The following is a 20,158-nucleotide window of genomic DNA, read 5'->3' on the forward strand; positions in this document are numbered from 1 at the left end:
TAAAGCTCTAGTTAGGCCACAACTAGAGTACTGCATCCAGTTCTGGCTATCACACTTTAGAAAGGATGTGAGGGTGCTTGAGAAGGTGCAGAGGAGATTTACCAGAATGGTTATAGGGATGAGGGATTTTAGATACAAGGTTAGGTTAGAGGAGCTGAGATTGTTCTCCTTGGAGCAAAGGAATTTGAGGGGAGATTTGTTAGAGGTTTACAAGATTATGACAGGTTTGGATAAGGTAGACTGTAAGGTAAAGCTGTTCCCACTAACTAATTGTACAAGGACTTGGGGACACAAATTTAAGGTTTTGGGCAAGAGAAACAGAGGGGATGTGAGGAAGTGCTTCTTTCAGGCAGTCAGTGGTAATGACCTGAAACTTGCTTCCTACGAGGGTGGTGGGAGTAGAGATGATGAATGATTTCAAAAGGAAATTGGATGGGCACTTGAGGGAAATAAACTAGCAGGGCTATGGGGCTGGAGTGGGGGAATGGGACTGATTGGATTGCTCTACATTGGTCTCAATGGGCTGAATTGCCTCCTTCTGTGCCATAATGACTCTATGACCCTATGAAAGACAATAGCATACACCCTGCAATTTTTGCATTCTGTATGTGTATTAGCTACTCTAACTTTGTTATTAAACTAATTTGTTTAATGTCTCTGCTACATTTTTTGGTATTTTCCTTGGTTTCAACATCACACACTGTCAAAACCGGATAACCAGATGGTAAAGGATAGAACACTGGAGCGTGTCTTTATTCACTTACAAGCTTTAATTTATAGAGACACACATTGCATATCGTGCACCTCCACAAAAAAACCCTCTTTCAGCCTGCTCTTCAATCAATACCCACCACCGGAATACAATTAACACCCAATTGATACACAATTAACACACACCAACCCTTAAATGTACCTTGAGTTCCCTACAACCCGAAGTGCACCTTTACTTACCCAATATCTAGGCAAATGAAGTGAGCTCAAAGATTGAACAGATCCTTTGTCACTGTACTTCAGTATATCCTGTTCCCCGATATGACTTTGGTAGGCAGAGGAATAAACACTCTATAAGACTGAGATGCGGTTGACACTGTAAAGGCAGCATTTATTGCCTATTCCTAATGTCAGCCGTGCAGCATGGGTCCAGAGAGACAAGTAGGCCAGTTCTGATAGAGGTCCTTCCACAAAGGACACCAGAGAACCAACTGGATTTTTCCAGCAGATTTTCATGTCTTTGTTTCTTGGTGCTCGAATTTGTTTGATTAAACTTTTGAATTCATGACCAGTACCATAAGTACTAAACTACCTTATCCTAATACTGCAACCAGGAAAGACACATCTTCTATACCTGCATTCAATATAAAACAGACCCTTGTTCTTTTTGTCTTATATGCCTACTTGCTATCATGTGTCTCTGGCCTGCTCTAGTGCTGTTGGCTGCATATTTGTAAAAACAGAGTTCAAAAGATAATTGCAGATTCCTTTTACAATATCCCAGAAGAAAGGGAATTAAAACATATATTTTTTCATATATTTCAATGAAAAATATGTGAATAATGTGCTTTTCCATAATTAATAATCAGCTAATGATATAGGGGCTGAAATTCCTTTGAAGGGTCCACCAGTATCCTGCCAGAGTTATGTCAGAGACCAGTCGAGCCCCGATGGAATTCTGCCCCACTGCATTCTCATAGATCCAATGTCTGCAAACCTCCCATTCTTACTATTTCATAAGCAGGCCAAACAAGTGTCTTCTCTTTTTCCTGTTAAAAAAGTAATTTCATGAACTCGAAGTGTACCTATTTTTAGATATCCTTTTTGCTGTAGCTAAGATTCCAAAGCTTTAATCAGTGTCTATCAGATCCTTGTCAGTGCTTCATTATCAGTTCAAAATGTCAGCCACTAAGTCACTGAAATTATTAGAAATGTTAATTTTATGGGAGGGAAGGAGCAGACGCAGCTGATCAGCTGGTCTCAATTTTTGTGACAAAGAACATTAAGGAATAGGAGCTGCAGGAAACCACTTGACCCTTCGAGCCTGCTCCACAATTCAACAGGATCATGACTGATCCTCTACCTCAACTCCACCTCCCTGCACTATCCCCATATCCCTTAATTCCCTTGGTACCCAAAAAGACCTCTACCTTGACTATACTCAATGACTGAACATCCACAGCTCTTTGGGGTACAGAATCCCAAAGATTCCCAACCCTTTGAGTGAAGAAATTTCTCCTCCTCTCATTCCTAAATGGCCGTCCCTCTATCCTGAGACTGTGACCCCATGTTCTACCCTATCAAGCCTCTTGAGAATGTTATAGAGTCATAGAGTTTTACAGCACAGAAACAGGCCCTTCGGCCCAACGTGCCTGCGCTGACCACCAAGCACCCGTCCTAACTAATCCCATTTCCCCCACTTGGCCCATAGCCTGGTATGTTATGGCCTTTCAAGTGCTCATCTAAATATTTCTTGAATGCCGTGAGTGTTCCTGCCTCTACCACCCCTTCAGGCAGTGTGTTCCAGATTCCAATCACCCTCTGGGTGAAAAAATTCCTCCTCAACTCCCCTCTAAACCTCCTTCCCCTTACCTTAAATCTATGCCCCCTAGTTATTGACCTCTCCGCTAAGGGAAAAAGTTTCTTCCTATCTATCATATCAATGCCCCTCATAGTTTTGGATACCTCAATCAGGTCCCCCCTCAGCCTTCTCCGTTCCAAGGAAAACAACCCCAGCCTATCTAGAAATAAAAACAAGAAATGCTGGAACCACTCAGCAGGTCTGGCAGCATCTGTGGAAAGAGAAGCAGAGTTAACGTTTCTGGTCAGTGACCCTTCTTCTATCTAGTCTGTCTTTATAACTGAAATGCTCCAGCCCAGGCAACATCCTGGTGAATCTCCTCTGCACCCTCTCCATTGCAATCACATCCTTCCTATAGTGTGGTGACTAGAACTGTACACAGTACTCCAACTGTGGCCTAACTGGCGTTTTATACAGCTCCATCATAACCTCCCTGCTCTTATATTCTATGCCACGGCTAATAAAGACAAGTATCCCATATGCCTTCCTAACCACCTTATCTCGCTGTGCTACTGCCTTCAGTGATCTATGGACAAGCAATCCAAGGTCCCTCTGACCCTCTGTACTCCCTAGGGTCCTACCATCCATTGTATATTCCATTGCCTTGTTAGACCTCCCAAAGTGCATCACCTCACACTTCTCAGGATTAAATTCCATTTGCCACTGCTCCGCCCCTCTTACCAGCCCATCTATATTGTCCTGTAGTCTAAGGTTTTCCACCTCACTATTTACGACTATTTATATGTTTCAATTAGACCACCTCTCATTCTTCAAAGCTCCAGGGGATATAGGCTTAGTCTTACTCAATCTTTCCTCATCGGACAATACCCTCATCCCAGGAAGCAGTCTAGTGAACCTTCATTGCATCCCTCAAGGGCAATTATGTCCATCCTTCGGTAAGGAGACCAAAACTGCACACAGTACTCCAGGTGTGGCCTCACCCATGCCCTGTATAGAAGTTGGAAGTCATCATAAGATCCAGAAACGACGGAGAGATGTGCTTCAGCCCAGGAGTCTGAAACTCTAGCCAGGAACCAGACTGTAGCTGAAGTTGAATAACCAGTAGAACTATGAGACAAGTCTTAGGCTCGGCAAGGAACAGCGGCGGTGGGGGAAGGGCAATAGGATGATAAACGTTAGTTCAAAATTTAAGCAATTGGGTATCAGCTGAGACCCAACAGCTGAATCTTACATTATGGTCCAGTGTGGTCCAGTGCAGAAGTGTAGTCTCGATGTCCAGAGAAGTCTCGGAGGTTGGAAGCCAATGTTGAGAAAAGATCCAGTGCTCACAAAGCTCATGGAGGTTTGAAAGTTATCAGAGGTCTAAGATGTATAACATAGATAGTTATTCTGAAGTTTTTCTTTTGGGAAGCATGCAGAAATTCAGCAGATTTTAAACTTCCTACAAGTGCCCTTGCCCTGAACTCTTTAGTTTCTCTCCTAGCTCCCCTTATGCCCTCTCTAAGCTCATCTTGTCCATGAGATCCACCTCCTCATCCCTCAACCCTTTTTCCACTAAAGTGCTAACCATTCAACTTCCCTTCCTGGTCCCCATGTTAGCCAATATTGCTAACGGTTCTATCTCCTCATGTACTTTCCCTTCTGCTTCAAATCTGCCATCACTGTCCCTCTTCTCAAAAAAAACCCTTAACCTCACCATCCTTGCAAACTACCACCCCATCTCCAACCTCCCTTTTCTCTTCAAAGTCCTTGACATGTTGTTGCCTCCCAAATCTGTGCCCATCTTTTCTGGAACTCCATATTTGATTCCCTCCAATCAGATTTCTGCCCCTGCCACAATTCTAAAACAGCTCTTATCAAAGTAAAAATGACATCCTATGTGACTGACAAAGATAAACTATCCCTCCTCTTCCTTCTTGACCTGTCTGCAGTCTTGGACATAGCTGACTGCACCATCCTCCTCCAATGCCTCTCTGCTACCATCTAACTGGGTGGAACTACACTCACCTGACTCCATTCTTATCTATTCAGTCAAAGAACAAAGAACAGTACAGCACAGGAACAGGCCATTCAGCCCCCACAAGCCTGCGCCGATCTTGATGCCTGTCTAAACTAAAACTTCTGCACTTCCGGGGACCGTATCCCTCTATTCCCATCCTATTAATGTATTTGTCAAGTTGCTTCTTAAACGTTGCTATCGTACCTGCTTCCACCACCTCCCCCGGCAGCAAGTTCCAGGCACTCACCACCCTCTGTGTAAAAAACCTGCCTCGCACATCCCCTCTACACTTTGCCCCTCGCACCTTAAATCTATGTCACCTAGTAACTGACTCTTTCATGCTGGCAAAAAGCTTCTGACTATCCACTCTGTCCATGCCACTCATAACTTTGTAAACCTCTATCAGGTCGCCCCTCCACCTCCGTCGTTCCAGTGAAAACAATCCGAGTTTATCCAACCTGTCCTCATAGCTAATACCCTCCAGACCAGGCAACATCCTGGTAAAACTCTTCTGTAGCCTCTCCAAAGCCTCCACATCCTTCTGGTAGTGTGGCGACCAGAATTCCAAGTGTGGCCTTACTAAGGTTCTGTCCAACTGCAGCATGACTTGCCAATTTTTATACTCTATGCCCTGACCGATGAAGGCAAGCATGCTGTATGCCTTCTTGACTACCTTATCCACCTGCGTTGCCACTTTCAGTGATCTGTGGACCTGTACACCCAGATCTCTCTGCCTGTCTATACTCCTAAGGGTTCTGCCATTTACTGTATACTTCCCACCTGCATTAGACCTTCCAAAATGCATTACCTCACATTTGTCCGGATTAAACTCCATCTGCCATTTCTCTGCCCAAGTCTCCAACCATTCTATATCCTGCTGTATCCTCTGACAATCCTCATCATGATCCGCAACTCCACCAACCTTTGTGTCGTAGTTAGAGAATCGCGGACAATGGCTTCTTTTTCCGCGGTTACCTGTGGTGTTCCCCAATAATCTATCCTTGGACCCCTCATCTTCTCATCTACGTGTCACCCCCTCAGCACATCATCCAAAAATACAGCATTAGTTTTCACATGTATGCTGACGACACCCAGTTCGACCTCATCGCCACTTCTCTTGACCCATGGACAGTCTCTAAATTGTCAGACTGCTTATCCAACATCCAGCATAGGATGAACTGAAATTTTCTCCAACTAATGACTGGGAACATTGAAGCCATTGTCTCTGGTTCCCCCCCACAAACTCCATTCCCCAGCTACCAACACCATCCCTCTCCCTGGCAACACTCCAAGGCTGAACCAGACTGTTTCCAACCTTAATGTAATATTTGATCACAAGATGAGCTTCCGCCCACATATCTGTGACATCACTCAGACCGCTTATCTCCACTTCCAGAACATTACCCGACTCCAGCCCTATCTTAACTCATCCGCGCCTTTGTTTTCTCCAGACTTGACTATTCCAATGCACTCCTGGCTGGCCTCCCATGTTCTACTCTCCGTAAACTTGAGGTCATCCAAAACTCTGCTGCTGTGAGAAGGTGAATGATACAGGGAAACCATGCCAACGTTGTGGAGCCAGGAAGACCCACAGACAGGAGCAGTGTCCAGCAAGTAAGCTGAGTGTTTTAATTGTAAAAAAGAAAATGGACATTATGGGAAAATGTGCCAGAGAAAAATTTCTTTGCTTAAGAGTACAAAGCAGAAGACCTTCATACAAAAAGCAATGAATCAGGTACATCAATATCCAGATGAGAACGAACCAGGAGATTTCCTGGGAGAAATTAGTAACCCATATCGAGGTTTCTGGACGATGGACATCTACCTGAATGGACATCTCATGAATTTTAAACTAGCGTCACAGTACTGCCTAACCAAGAGCCATGGGTGATGAGTCATGGCCTACAACCAGCGGATATACAGTTTTATGGTCCAGGTGGGACACAACTGAAAGTAAAAGGCAAACGCCAAGAAACTCTTCAGCATAGAGGGAGACAACTGGTGGAAACCTTATATGTCTTGCAAAATCAAGAATTTTCCTCATGGATTGGTGTTCGGCCATGGTTCCTGTCCAAAAGCAAAATGGAACCCTGTGTATTTGCGTGGATTTAATACAGATCAACAAAGCAATAGTGCATGAGATTCATCTAATGTCCACAGTTGATGACAGTTTAGCGAAACTCTCTCAGAGCACCATGTTTATAAAACTTGATGCCAATAGTGGGTTTTGGCAGGTACCCCTAGATGAGACCTTAAGATTATTGACCACATTTATAACACATTTTGGGCAGTTTTGTTTCAATAGGTTTCTGTTTGGAATAATTTCTGGACATTAAACTGGTGGAGACAAAACAATCAAACCTAATCACTTGAATAATGGAGCCCTGGTTGAGAGAAGGGAATTTCTAGACATGAACTGATGAAGAGGAATACATACTGATAGCCATCATGTTGAATCACTGGGTGATGGTCATGTGACAGGCCCACTATTTGTGTGCTTAGGCTGGTGTTTTCTCTGCAGCAACCCAGACAAGCAGCTAGACACTGAAAAGAGGTAACCCAAGTGGGATCCCTCCTGCCTCTCTCTCTCTCCAAGCTTACAAGCTTTGAACCCTGCCTGCTGGCCGTAACCACCTAGGCCTATCACTGCTGCAGACAGAGACCCCGTAAAGGAAATCATCTGCATCGTTAGCTCCAGGCGAACCAACAAATCAGCTGGCCACATGTGCAAACCCGAAGCCTCAGGACCGCCGAACTCAGCCTGAAGCCAGCCAAGTCACCAAACTCCACAGACTATATACTGCTTTTTATTGCTCCAGACTCTAATCTGACCAATCTATCCTTCCCCCGTCTGTAACCTATTTGTGTGTGTGTTTGTGTGTGTGAACCTTGAATGTGTGTGTGTATATGTGTGCGTGTGTGTGTGCGTGTGTTTGTATGTGTGTGTGTGAAAGATGGAGCATGGTTTATTATTTTACTCAGATTAGCTTAGGTACAACAAAGCTATTGCTAACTTTGTTAAACTCAAGAAAACCTGTCCGATTGGTTCTTTTATGATCATAGCACATAAATAGTTAAACACTCACTGAATTGGCATGTATATCCACTTTAAAAAAGAAACAAGCCTGTTGTGGTCAAACTAGGAGAGGGACAAAAGGGGAGCCCGTTGACCCCTCCTCACCTTATCGTAACATTATTGTTCAACGCCGTTAATGTGTGGGATTATCACCAGCAGAATGACTGATAGGTAGGAAGTTAAGAACACAGCTTCCAGTGTTACCTCAGAAATTGATTACTGGATTGAAGTCTCAAGATTATGAGAAAGTACGAGATAGGAAAAACTCCTATAGAAGGAAACAACCCGGAATTATGATGGAAGATTTCAAGTGAGAAGCCGACCTAAATTAAACAATGGTCAAAAAGTATGGATATGTGACCTGGAAAGTGAAGGTACAATCATCCATAAATTACAAGACTATCAGCAATCATATGTGATACACACGACTGAAGAGAACATACGAAGAAATTGGAGGAATATAATTTCTATTCCCCAAAAGCAATAGCCAATAATTCATTTAGAAGACCCAGAGGAAGATGAACAAACCCAAACCAAACAGAATGCTACACTCCGTAGTAATGTTCAACCAAGTCAGCAATCCAGACTTACAAAGAAGACTATTTATTGTCCCAATCAGACTACAACCAGATTGAGGAGAGTTGTCAAACCTCCTATCAGACTAAATCTGTGAAGTCAGAGATTTGGGGACAGAGAAGATAGTAGATAAGTCATTAATGTATGTATGTTTGAGAAAATGTTGGATTAAGACTTGGGGGGAGATGGAGTACAGGATGTAAATGGTTAATACTAAAGACAGTGAGAGTGACCCCTCCCATTGTAAGAGTGATGATATAAGAGTCACATGGTATGGGCTTGAGGAAGAGAAAAGATAGCAGCACAGAGGATGTTCGTTTAGGAGGCTTGTGGAGATTGTATATAAGAAATGTAATTAAAAGAATTGTTAGTTGACTTTATCTGGAGTCTAAGACTTTCTCCAGAACACCCTAGCAATGCTACAAATAGAACAACACACAACACCAGTGAGCTGGCAAATGAACCATCCTTTCCCCCGGGCCTGGCTACAGCTCACTTTTGCCTGGTGATTCACCACATGTTAATCCCAAGTCTACACTAACCTCCAAAGTAAGTGCAGTGTCTCAGCTGGTGGCTGCAAGTGTCAGATCAGGTGTTCGGGCCTCTTCTTGTACTGTTGCTCTCTGTCTTCCTCCTGGGGTTCCTCTGACTGGGTATGTGGCAGTTCTTGACAGTCTGAAAGAAAGAATTCAGAAAGGGGAGGTTGAGGTGAGGGAAGTGTATGGGGTGTGAAGCAAAAGGTCCATGTTCACACCATCAGCAGCTTGTTTGTCATGCCAGATAACAGAATGAGGGTGAGCCGGGAGTTGAAAAAGGGCATAAAGCAGGAACATTCGGCCATCCTCAGTGTTCTCAATGTTGTTGGATGATGCCATGGGCTCTGTCGCAGCTGGCCCCATGATCTAGAGATGCATCTCCTCCAGACGGCTCAAGAGATGCAGGCATCCTTATCGCCCCTAGTTTTGCTCTGTTCCTTTCTATTGTGTGGCATATTGTCCTGCAAGAGATGGCAGAATGTCAGTGATCATGTTGCACTGTATATGGGTGATATACCTACCAAAGCTGAATAGCTAGAGATATGTGGAAGCAGCGAGAGCTGGCTGTGAAGCTGGCAACATGAGTATATGTGTGAGGGTGAGGTAAAGTGCCTGGATATTAGACCTGAGAGTCAAGGAGTTCTGAGATGGGGTGTGGTGCATTGAACAGTGGGTAAGTGATGTCATGTTAATATGCATTCACCAACCTTGACAACCCACGTGAGGTCATTAAAACCTCTTGTGGTATTGTTGCCTGATCCTCGGACCAGACTGCAGGAATTGATCTCTCTGGCCACCTGCGCCCATTACCCTCTGAAGGTATCCCTTGAGGATGCCCAGTGAAAACATGGCCTCTCTACTCCTGTCCATCTCAACCACTAAGGCAGTCATCACTGCAACTGGGAGCCGTCTCCCTGCCTTGGTGTTCCATTTTTCTTGTTTAGAATTGCAGCAATAGAATGCATCAGCAGCCTCCTGTGATTCACTGCAGTTTCCCTTTAAGAGAGACTACCTTTAAAGAGGACCAGGATGTCTGTACCACGAGCTCTCTGCGAACACTGCTTGGTCCCCCTGCTGAGCACTGATGGCAGCACGGGCCCGTCTCAGACCAATGCTGCAACTATTTAAATGAGGCAGATGAAATTTGTGTGCTGCCTACCTCCATGACAACAGGTGCAGGCAGGTCGCAAATTGAAAACACTGTGCCCAAAAAATGGCTTGGACCAATTTTTAGCCTTCAGCACCTATAGTTTACGGACATCTCCCCTCATGTTCACCCTGAGATCATCTTGCCCATTCTCCCCTGATCCTATATTCCCAAAGCAAGGGAATATACAATGGATGGTAGGATCCTAGGAAGTACAGAGGGTCAGAAGGACCTTGGAGTACTTGTCCATAGATCACTGAAGGCAGCAGCACAGGTAGATAAGGTGGTTAGGAAGGCATATGAGATACTTGCCTTTATTAGCCGAGGCATAGAATATAAGAGCAGGGAGGTTATGATGGAGCTGTATAAAACGCTAGTTAGGCCACAGCTGGAGTACTGTGTACAGTTCTGGTCACCACACTATAGGAAGGATGTGATTGCACTGGAGAGGGTGCAGAGGAGATTCACCAGGATGTTGCCTGGGCTGGAGCATTTCAGCTATGAAGAGAGACTGGATAGGCTAGGGTTGTTTTCCTTAGAGCAGAGAGGCCGAGGAGGGACCTGATTGAGGTATACAAAATTATGAGGGGCATTGATAGGATAGATAGGGAGAAACTTTTTCCCTTGGCAGAGGGGTCAAGAACCAGGGGGCATAGATTTAAGGTAAGGGGCAGGAGGTTTAGAGGGGATTTGAGGAAAAGTTTTTTCACCCAGAGGGTGGTTGGAATCTGGAACACACTGCCTGAAGAGGTGGTAGAGGCAGGAACCCTCACAATATTTAAGAAGTATTTAGATGAGCACTTGAAACGCCATAGCATACAAGGTTATGGGCCAAGTGCTGGAAAATGGGATTAGAATAGCTAGGTGCTCGATGGCCGGCACAGACAGGATGGGCCAAAGGGCCTGTTTCTGTGCTGTATGAGTCTATGACTCTATGACTCTATTCCCACCAAACTGCTAACCAGCCACTTCCCATCCTGTCCCTATGTTCACTGATAGTGATAATAGATCCCTCTCTCAGCCACTGTTCCTCTCCCTTTCAAACCTGCCATCACCATCCACCACGCCCACCCCCCCCAAAAAAAAAACACACTCTTGATCTCTCAGACATGTTTCAGAGAAGAGTTGGTGAGAACATTGATGGAAGAAGGTGAACATTAAAATGGACGCTATTTTCAGGGGAGAGGGGAATTTGCTGCTTTCCTCCACAAACTAAGAATCATCAATTTTGGCACCTTTCACAACCCAAATATGTAGAGTCACTATTGTAATGCAGCAAACCCGACTGCCAATTTGTGCACATCAAGCTTCCATAAACAGCAATGAAATAAATGACCAGATTATCTGTGTTAGCTATTGGTTCAGGGATGAATGTTGGCCAGGAAACAGGGTAGAGCATACTTTTCTTCAAATAGGATCACAGGATGTTTTACATCCACTTGAGAGGGAAGATGGCACCTCAGGCAGTGCATTGCTGCCACTGATTACATGCTCAGCACTTGACCTTCTATCTCAGAGGTGAGAGTGCTACCTCTGAGCAAAGGCTGACAACTTTCCTGCCTAATCCTGCCCTCTCCTAAAATCCACATGCACACTTCCAATATGTGACACTGAACAGTGATTTAATGTCGGAATGCTGGCAGGGTTTCACCTCCCAAGGACAGTGGTAACCGAGGGTGGCTGATATGTGGAATCCTGAGTGCCTGCCTTGAGAGATAGGTTGAGTGGAGAAAATCAGACCAAAATTGTAAATCAAGCAAAACAAATTTCAAACAATAAATCATGGCTCCTGAAGTTTTAAATAAGCCTTCATCACTTTTTAAAAAAAATCAAAATCATGCTTTTTGGCCTCATATCGCTATCCAGCCCTGCATATGTACAGGAAAGAAAATTGACCAAACACCCACATCATCTGACTAATGCCAAGAAACATAAGAATGTGATACTTCCTCCCTCACTATAAACAAGAGGTTTTCCATGAGAAATGGAATTTTCTTATTATAGCCTGATGTGGTACATCTACTGTTTCAGGAAGAGGAAGCCACATTAATGTTGCTTTGTAACTGATAGAAGGATCTTTAGCTGCTGGGTCAATCTACCAGCCACTCACTACATAAATTATTCACCCAATTAAATGTGTTATTCTAAACTTAATGCATCAGGGAATGCAAGCAATAGGATTTCTGAGACACTATTCACGGTAGTATTTATTTGAATGTTTACTTTGCCAGTCTGTGATAAAAAAACAAATATTAGTTTTGCATCATACAGTGTGAGCGTATTGGACACTGTTCACAAAAGGCTTGTGTGTTTGAACAGTTTACATTCTGTACTGAGGAGAGACAGGCAGACAGAGAGGCAGACAATATACTTTTTCTGATACTTTTCTTTTGATGCTTGCTCAGTAAAGATTCCTGGGATGGCATGTCAGCAAATAGTTTGTCAAGCACAGTGTGTGCCACTGCTTGTCAATGTAGGAAACAGTTTACTGCAATTAAACCATTGTATTGTGCCTGAAGACGGATGAGAACAGTTCTGACACAATCCAGATTGGCGAAGATGTTGCGTCAAAACATCAACAATTGGAATACAAGCTATATGCTGTGTATAAACTCCACATTTATTCATCTATGATGAATTGTTATCAGCTAGGACACATGTAAATCATACCCTGACACCTTGGGCTGAATTTTATGCCCAACGCCAGGCCAGGAAGCCAGGGGTAACAACACCTCAACTGTTCGGGGAAGCCTCGCTGCACTTTCTTGGTGTCTGGCACAAGGGCATCTGTCCCTTTAAAAGATGGGAGACCCCCCCCCTCCCCCCAAGAGCTGCCGGCCAATCGGAGGGCTGGCAGCTCTTCAGTCTCAATAGCACTACTGGGAGCTGTGGCCATTGCTGGGACTGCAGTGGGCCTGGACCAACCACGTGGAGGAGGTCCAAGAATGGGGGTAAATTTGTGGTGCTTGCCTTGGCCAGTCAGGCAAGCCCGGGGTTGCAGGACGGGCAGGTTGATTGTGAAAGCGGGGGTGGGTTACCGAGGCGACGGCCCATGCCACTGGGACCGCAGGGTGCCAGATCAGGAGGGCACCTTCTCGAGACTGTAGGGAGGCAGCCAGCTTTTACTGGTAAAATTTCATGGTGTCGGGAATGCGACAGGCAATTCATCCCCCATCTTCCCTCGCCATTTTACAAACCCCAGCCCCCGATCCCCCGTCCCCGCCTCCCACCCTGTCCCTAGAGAGCTGATAAAATCCAGCCCCAAGAATTTCAGTGGATGTTTGCAGGCTAAATTCTAGATTTTTCTGTTTATATTTCAGGTTTCCAGTGTTGGCAGTTTTATTTCTTTTTAATTGTAAATACAGTGTCCTGGATTTTCTTTCTGCCAACCTCCTTCCCCATAAATGTACAGCCATGATTTTCCTGCGCTGATCCTGTTGTAAATCACATCTACCCACACTGACCCAGCACTGCCACATGTAGCTGGAGGTGAAGGGATGTGGTTTCATAGTTCCTGATATTTACCTCTCTTTCTGCCCAGTTTCTGTCCTCAAGAGACACATGCTATTGAGAACTGTACGGAAAATATCATCTCAGCCAGAGGTCACTAAATACAGTGCTCCTGCAGGATTTTGAAGACTAGTGCTTTCCATTGGACCACAGTATTGAGGTATCAGGATTTACAGGAAGTTGGTGCAATTCGCAAAGAATTTAAAGTGAGGTTAACTTTTTAAACAAATAATGGCCTGGATATTTCTGTAATAATAATGGCTCGGCTAACAGCGCTTGCTGTTATTACAGGATAAATCTGACAGCAACTTTAGGCTTCCACACATGCATAATTAAATGCAGAAATCCAGAAGTTGCTGTCACAGATACCCTGCTCCTTCATGGGCTGTTGCATTCCTCGCCAATAAACTCAGCACAGATATCACTGTAGTGGAAATAACTTAGGCCAAAAATGGTTGGAAAAAAAAGAACTAGTGCTTGCAGGAGTAAGTGAGATTTTAACACCATTATATGAGATAATTACTGTTGAACAACCTCTCTGGCCCTGAAATTTTTTTTTGTAAATGTGGAGTTTTAGTCCCTCAGTAGAAAATTAATGTTGCAGCTTTTACAATTTTTTTTTAGGTTTTCTTTTTTTCTCTTTTATCTCTCTCCCTAAAACCCAGCTGTATGTCGCAATCTTTATTTTGCTTCCTCAACAATTTAAACATAATTTATATTTCCTGTTTTCTACTTTTTGGTTTGCAGTCTGCATGTCTCGGTGAGAATTCTTCAGTCTGATTGGTTGAAGCACCTCCCTGCTGTTCGCCTGCTGTTTGCCTGCTCACAGACACCACTGCAGCAGGCGCTGCAGAGGGACAGCTGCCTGATTAGTAGAAATCACCACTAACAAGCATGCAAAAGGTCTCTGAACAGCGGTACATGAGGTGAATGGTTCCTTCACCACAGAGAGAAAATCTGGGCCCATTGATTTTCCCTCTTTGAATTCCATTGTTATTTTGCTTTGAGGAAGGGGATGATGAAGACATGAAGCCTTTTTCTGTCAGGGGTACAGTCCTGTCAGTGGCCGTAATGCGAACAACAACTTTAAATTTTGATATTCCATCAGTCAACAGTGTGACACTACATTAAAAAAAGTAGGCGATGCCTTGTTTTAGCTACCAACAGATTTCATATCCTTCCCCATAGGCCCACAGAGCAGAGACAGCAAACGCTTGAATGTTATCAGGTGGCAAGATTGCCACCAAGCACACTAAATTTTATCACCAGGAAAGGATTTCATTCTGTGAAAATGCAGCTTGTGGGTGCTGTAGTCACAGCATTCTTCATGTGGGTGCATACTACTACGGAAGCTGTATGACTGTTTTGTTCTCCAACAATTAAAGCTGCCTGAGTTGTTCAGCCAGAGCAATGTGTCAGGATGGTTGCTTGGAGATCAGGGTTTCACACTACAGCTATGGCTGGTGTCATTACGGCATCATCTGAGCACTGAGAGTGACGGCAGATTTAATTAAGCCTTGAGTGCTACCTGCATCATTATTGAACAGAAATCAGTTATGTGAAGTCCCACTTCTATTGATTACATAGGCTGGGTAGGTCCCTGCAGTACAGTTTAGCAAGAGTTGAAAGACTTATAAATGGCATGCTTCACACTGCACCACAATGGATTCAAAGAACTTTTCAACAACCGTTTCCAGTCAAAAGGAAGTACCCCTTCTCCAAGGGTCAATAATGCTGTTGATGAACATTTGCAATGCTTATAATATCACAATTTCTTATCACTGTGCCTACCCTTTTTGCCTAAAACTCTTCTTCCATGTGAGCCTAACCTATGACTCTTACATTGTGCTACCCCGAGTGTGAGAAAGCTGAAAGCTGAGACTAGACCAGCGGAGATCTCAAGGACTAAAATAGTATAGTTTCAATGATACCGATGTCTTGGTAGAACTTGCTTCCTGTGGGCCAGGTTAGAAACTCCCTCCTGTTCTGGTATTGAACTGATGCAACCGCAGTATCACCAATTAACAGCAAATCACAACCACCACTTGCAGCCCACTTGTGTATAGCACATGCTCTGTCGGCCTAATAGATTTAGTGAGAAAAGACTAAATAATTGCAAATAGTTGAAATAGTTCGACATGTTAGCTGTGGCTCAGCTGCTAATATTCTCCCCTCTGAGTTGGAAGATGTGGGTACAAGACCCATTCCAGGACTTCAATGCAAAAATCAAAGGTAACACTCCAGTAGAGCACTGAGGGAGTGCTGCACTGTCAGTGGTGCAGTCTTTCAGATGAGGTGTTAAACTGAGTGTCTGTCAGGTGGATATAAAGTATCCCATGGCACTATTTTGAAGAGCAGGGGAGTTATCCCTGGTGTCCTGGCCAATATTTTCCCTCAATCAACATCACAAAAACAGATTATCTGGTTATTTTCACATTGCTGTTTGTGGGAGTTTGCTGTGTGCAAATTGGCTGCCACGTTTCCTACATTATGACAGTGGCTACGCTTCAAATGTACTTAATTGGCTGTAAAGTGCTTTGGAACATCCTGTGGATGAGAAAGGCACTATAGAAATGCAAGTCTTCCTTTTTCAACCAAGTTGTCAAAGCCATGAGCGAAGGTGCTCTTGAGGAAATCTATCAGTTCTGGCTGCCAGTCCAGAAGCAACAATTGCCCTTAAATCTTCTTTTATTATTCCAGGATCATCCTGGAATGCAAAGATAACCCCCGGCTTCTTTTCTCCACTGCAAACTGTTTTCTTAAACCCCTGTCCCCGTTCCCTCCACCCTTACCTCCAATAATAAGTGCGAAGAGCTCATGGGCTTCTTTGTCACTAAGATCAAGACCATCCAATCAGCTGCCTTTGCCGTGTTCCTGCCTTCCACTAGCCCATCTGGCCAAACTTCCTCGAATGTTCCCCCTTGCCCTAGCCCTGAATTAGAATCTTTCTGAAATTTCTCTCCTATCTTGCCTCATGCCCTCTCTGAGCTCATTTGTCCATGAGACCCACCTCCTGTTCCCTCAATCCTATTCCCACTAAACTGCTGACCACCCACCTTCCTTTGCCTTCATCAACCTTGTAAGGTCATTGGAATGTTTCTGACGCTATGTTGATGTTCATGGTGTTGGTGGCATGACACTGACTGCCAGCACCACCTCCCCCACATTGGCTGCAGCATGCTTTCCAGTACCTCTTGGATTCCAAATCATCCTCCTCACCCTTATCTCTGCCAACATTACCTCCACAGATACTTATGCGGATCTTGACACCTTGACCACTGCATCTGATGCTAGTCCAACTTCTGCCATTCTTCAAGCTACATAATGAGATATTAGGACAGGCAACCATAAACTTGGTCAAAGAGGAAGGCTTTAAGGAACAGCTTAGAGGAGAAGAGAGATGTAGAGATGTGGAGAGGCTTAGGAAGAGAATTCCATCACCTCAGTCCCAGACATTTGAAGGCACAGTTGCTAGTGTTGGAACAATTAAAATAAGAGATGTGCAAGAGGCCCGAATCAGAGGACTGCAGAGATCTCAGAGGGTTGTAAGGCTGGAGGAGATTACAGCAACAGGCAGGAGCAAGGCCATGGAGGAATTTAGTTTAGAGATACAGCACTGAAACAGGCCCTTCGGCCCACCGAGTCTGTGCCGACCATCAACCACCCATTTATACTAATCCTACACTAATCCCATATTCCTACCACATCCCCACCTGTCCCTATATTTCCCTACCACCTACCTATACTAGGGGCAATTTATAATGGCCAATTAACCTATCAACCTGCAAGTCTTTGGCATGTGGGAGGAAACCGGAGCACCCGGAGGAAACCCACGCAGACACAGGGAGAACTTGCAAACTCCACACAGGCAGTACCCAGAATTGAACCCGGGTCGCTGGAGCTGTGAGGCTGCGGTGCTAACCACTGCGCCACTGTGCCGGATGAGAATTTTAAAATCGAGCATGGTTGGGCTAGGAACCAATATAGGTCAGTGAGCACAGGGGTGATGGATGAACAGTATTTGGTGTGAGTTAGGGTACAGGCAGCAGAGTTTTGGATGTGTTCAAGTTAATGGAGGGTGGCAGATGGGAAGGCAGCTGGGAGAACATTGAAATAGTCAAGTCCAGAGGTAACAGAGGCATGGTTGAGGGTTTCAGCAACAGATGAGCTGAGGCAGGGGCAGAATCGGGCAATATTACAGAGGTAGAAGTAGGCGGTCTTGGTGATGGAGTGGATATGTAGTCAAACAACTCAAGGAAAATGCTGCCTGTTGCTAGAAGGATCAGTGGGCAGGCAAAAGTCTGATGGATCCAGAAAATCCAGGCCACGGAAAATCTGCCTGGCTGGATTATGGTCATTATAATCAGATGTCCAGCTGGATTATGGCCAATCATCTCACTTGATACTCTAATACACAATGGAGTGCCAATAGATCACTCCTTTCAATAGCCTGGAAATTTCATGAGTCCTCATGCCAATTTATACTGTTCCTCTGGCAGTGGGAGATTTGAAGAACTCCTGCGTCATTAGCAATAGAGACGTTTCTATTGCTCTGTTACCAGGGCAATGACTCTTCAAAGCTGAAAAGCACAAGAAAAAAACAAGGTAGCAGCTCAAACTGTAGTGGAACCTGTGATCAGCAGCAATAATGGAGCTGCATGTATTGTGTTAGAGAACTGAGGATATCAAGCCTATGAAAGGTCAACAGTCTACCTACGCATCCTGAGTTCCATGATACTATCTAAATCCCATATAATTATGTAAATGGATGCTTAGTCTCTGCTGTATACAAGTCTTACAGAATATAACGTCAATGAGTTTTTATCTGAATTTATCTAATTTAACACATACCACATACCACACAAGGGTCTATTTGGCAGCCAGCTGTGTCTTGTACCTAAACAATCTCTGGTCTATGGAAATCTACAATAGATGCACACTTCTGTCGTGATTCTGTAAATGCCACAGGGAAATGCTGTGATTATTGGCTGGCTCCAACTAACTTTGTTCCAAGCATAATGAAATCAATGGTTAGGAAACTAAAGCAGGGTGTATAATGGGCGGCTGATTCATTACCACCTGTTTTGCGACCCCACTAAAGATGAATTTCACTCCCATTGTGTCCTGAAGCAATTCTTCACGATTGGACATAAGCCAACAGACTGTGTTTAAAATGAGAGACAAATCTAACCAACCAAGTGCATTAGCCTAACATCAATAGTGGCTAAAATAATGGAAACCATTTCAAGGATTGTGTCAGAGGAGCACCGATATAGCAACACCTTAATGAAACACAACCAACATTAATTTAGACAGCTAAGGTGCTGCTTGACAAAGCTTCTTTGAGAATTTTACGAATAACGGACCTCCTAATGTTACAGGTTACTTGGACTAGCAGAAAATTTCACAGATTATTCTAAAATCATGGGAATATGGGACTGCATGAAAAAAAGAAACACTCCTGGTGAGGGGTTAGCGTCAAGTTGGGGAAAATCTCATATCTTGAATGGGGTGCAGTAGAGTGCAATGCTTAGATTCATGTTGTTTGTTACCTGCATAAATAACCTGGATCCTGAAATCATTTCTAAGTTTGGTTAATTTGCAAACAATACTAGAATAGGGAAAAGGGAGAGGACAGAAAATGCAGTTAATGATATGCAGTATAATTTAAGTTAGTTATGCACCTGGGCAGAAGAATGCAATTTAATAAAAAGTAATTCAAAAAAGTGGAAAACACCAGAGATTTAGTGCAATCAAAGGATCCTAGCCAGTGTAGTTGAATGAATTAACCTGTGTGGCCAAATGGTCTTTCTGATTCCATTGTTCTCTTGGTTAAGCAATTTTAAAAATTCATGTCCTTGTTTTCAAATCACTTCATGTCCTTGCCCCTCCCTTTCTCTGCAATCTCCCCCAGGTCCACAACTATTTGAGATATCTGCACTCCAATTCAGACCTCTTGCGCACTGATTTTAATTGCTCCAACATTGACAGCTGTGCCTCCAACTACTGAGGCCCTAAGTTCTGGAAATTCCTTCCAAAGCCTTTCCACTGCTTTACCTCTCTTTCCTCCTTTAAGGTGCTCCTTATACCCTACTGCTTTAACCAAGCTTTTGGCCATCTGACCTGATATCTCATTACATGGCTTGGCCATGTAAAATATCAAATTTTATTTGGTAACACTCCTGTGATGCACCTAGGGATGTTTTACTACATTAAAAGCACTAGCTGGTTGGAGTCATAAGTAGCGCAAAGGAAGATGTTTGTGGTTGTTGGAGGTCAATCATCTGAGCTCCAGGATATGACTGCAGGAGTTCCTCAGGGTCCTGTCCTCGGCCCAACCATCTTCAGCTGTTGCATCAATGACCTTCCTTCAATCATTAGGTCAGAAGTGGGGATGTTCGCTGATGATTGCACAATGTTCAGCACCATCGTGACTCCTCAGATACTGAAGCAGTCCGTGTAGAAATGCAGCAAGACCCGGACAATATCCAGGCTTGGGCTGATAAGTGGCAAGTAACATTTGCACTGCACAAGTGCCAGGGAATGACCATCTCCAACAAGAGAGAATCTAACCATCTCCCCTTAACATTCAATGGCATTACCAATGCTGAATCCCCCACTATCAACATCCTAGGGGCTACCATTGACAGAAACTGAACTGGAGTAGCCATATAAATACCATGGCTACAAGAGCAGGTCAGAGGTTAGGAATCCTGCGATGAGTAACTCACCTCGTGACTCCCCAAGCCTGTCCACCATCTACAAGGCACAAGTCAGGAGT

At 44.2% G+C, this 20,158-nt stretch overlaps 1 long non-coding RNA gene across 1 annotated transcript in view; it reads right to left on the reverse strand.

Moving 5' to 3' along the window:
- The window catches only part of LOC137383215 (uncharacterized), a 77,889-nt gene that overhangs the window by 4,050 nt on the left and 53,681 nt on the right, over positions 1-20,158 (reverse strand). Inside the window, exon 2 of the long non-coding RNA XR_010977357.1 lies at positions 8,727-8,859. This is a non-coding gene — a long non-coding RNA (uncharacterized lncRNA). The remainder of the gene's footprint in view (positions 1-8,726; positions 8,860-20,158) is intronic.

This window comes from Heterodontus francisci, chromosome 24, assembly GCF_036365525.1.
Source record: "Heterodontus francisci isolate sHetFra1 chromosome 24, sHetFra1.hap1, whole genome shotgun sequence".
NCBI classification, from domain to species: Eukaryota; Metazoa; Chordata; class Chondrichthyes; order Heterodontiformes; family Heterodontidae; genus Heterodontus; species Heterodontus francisci.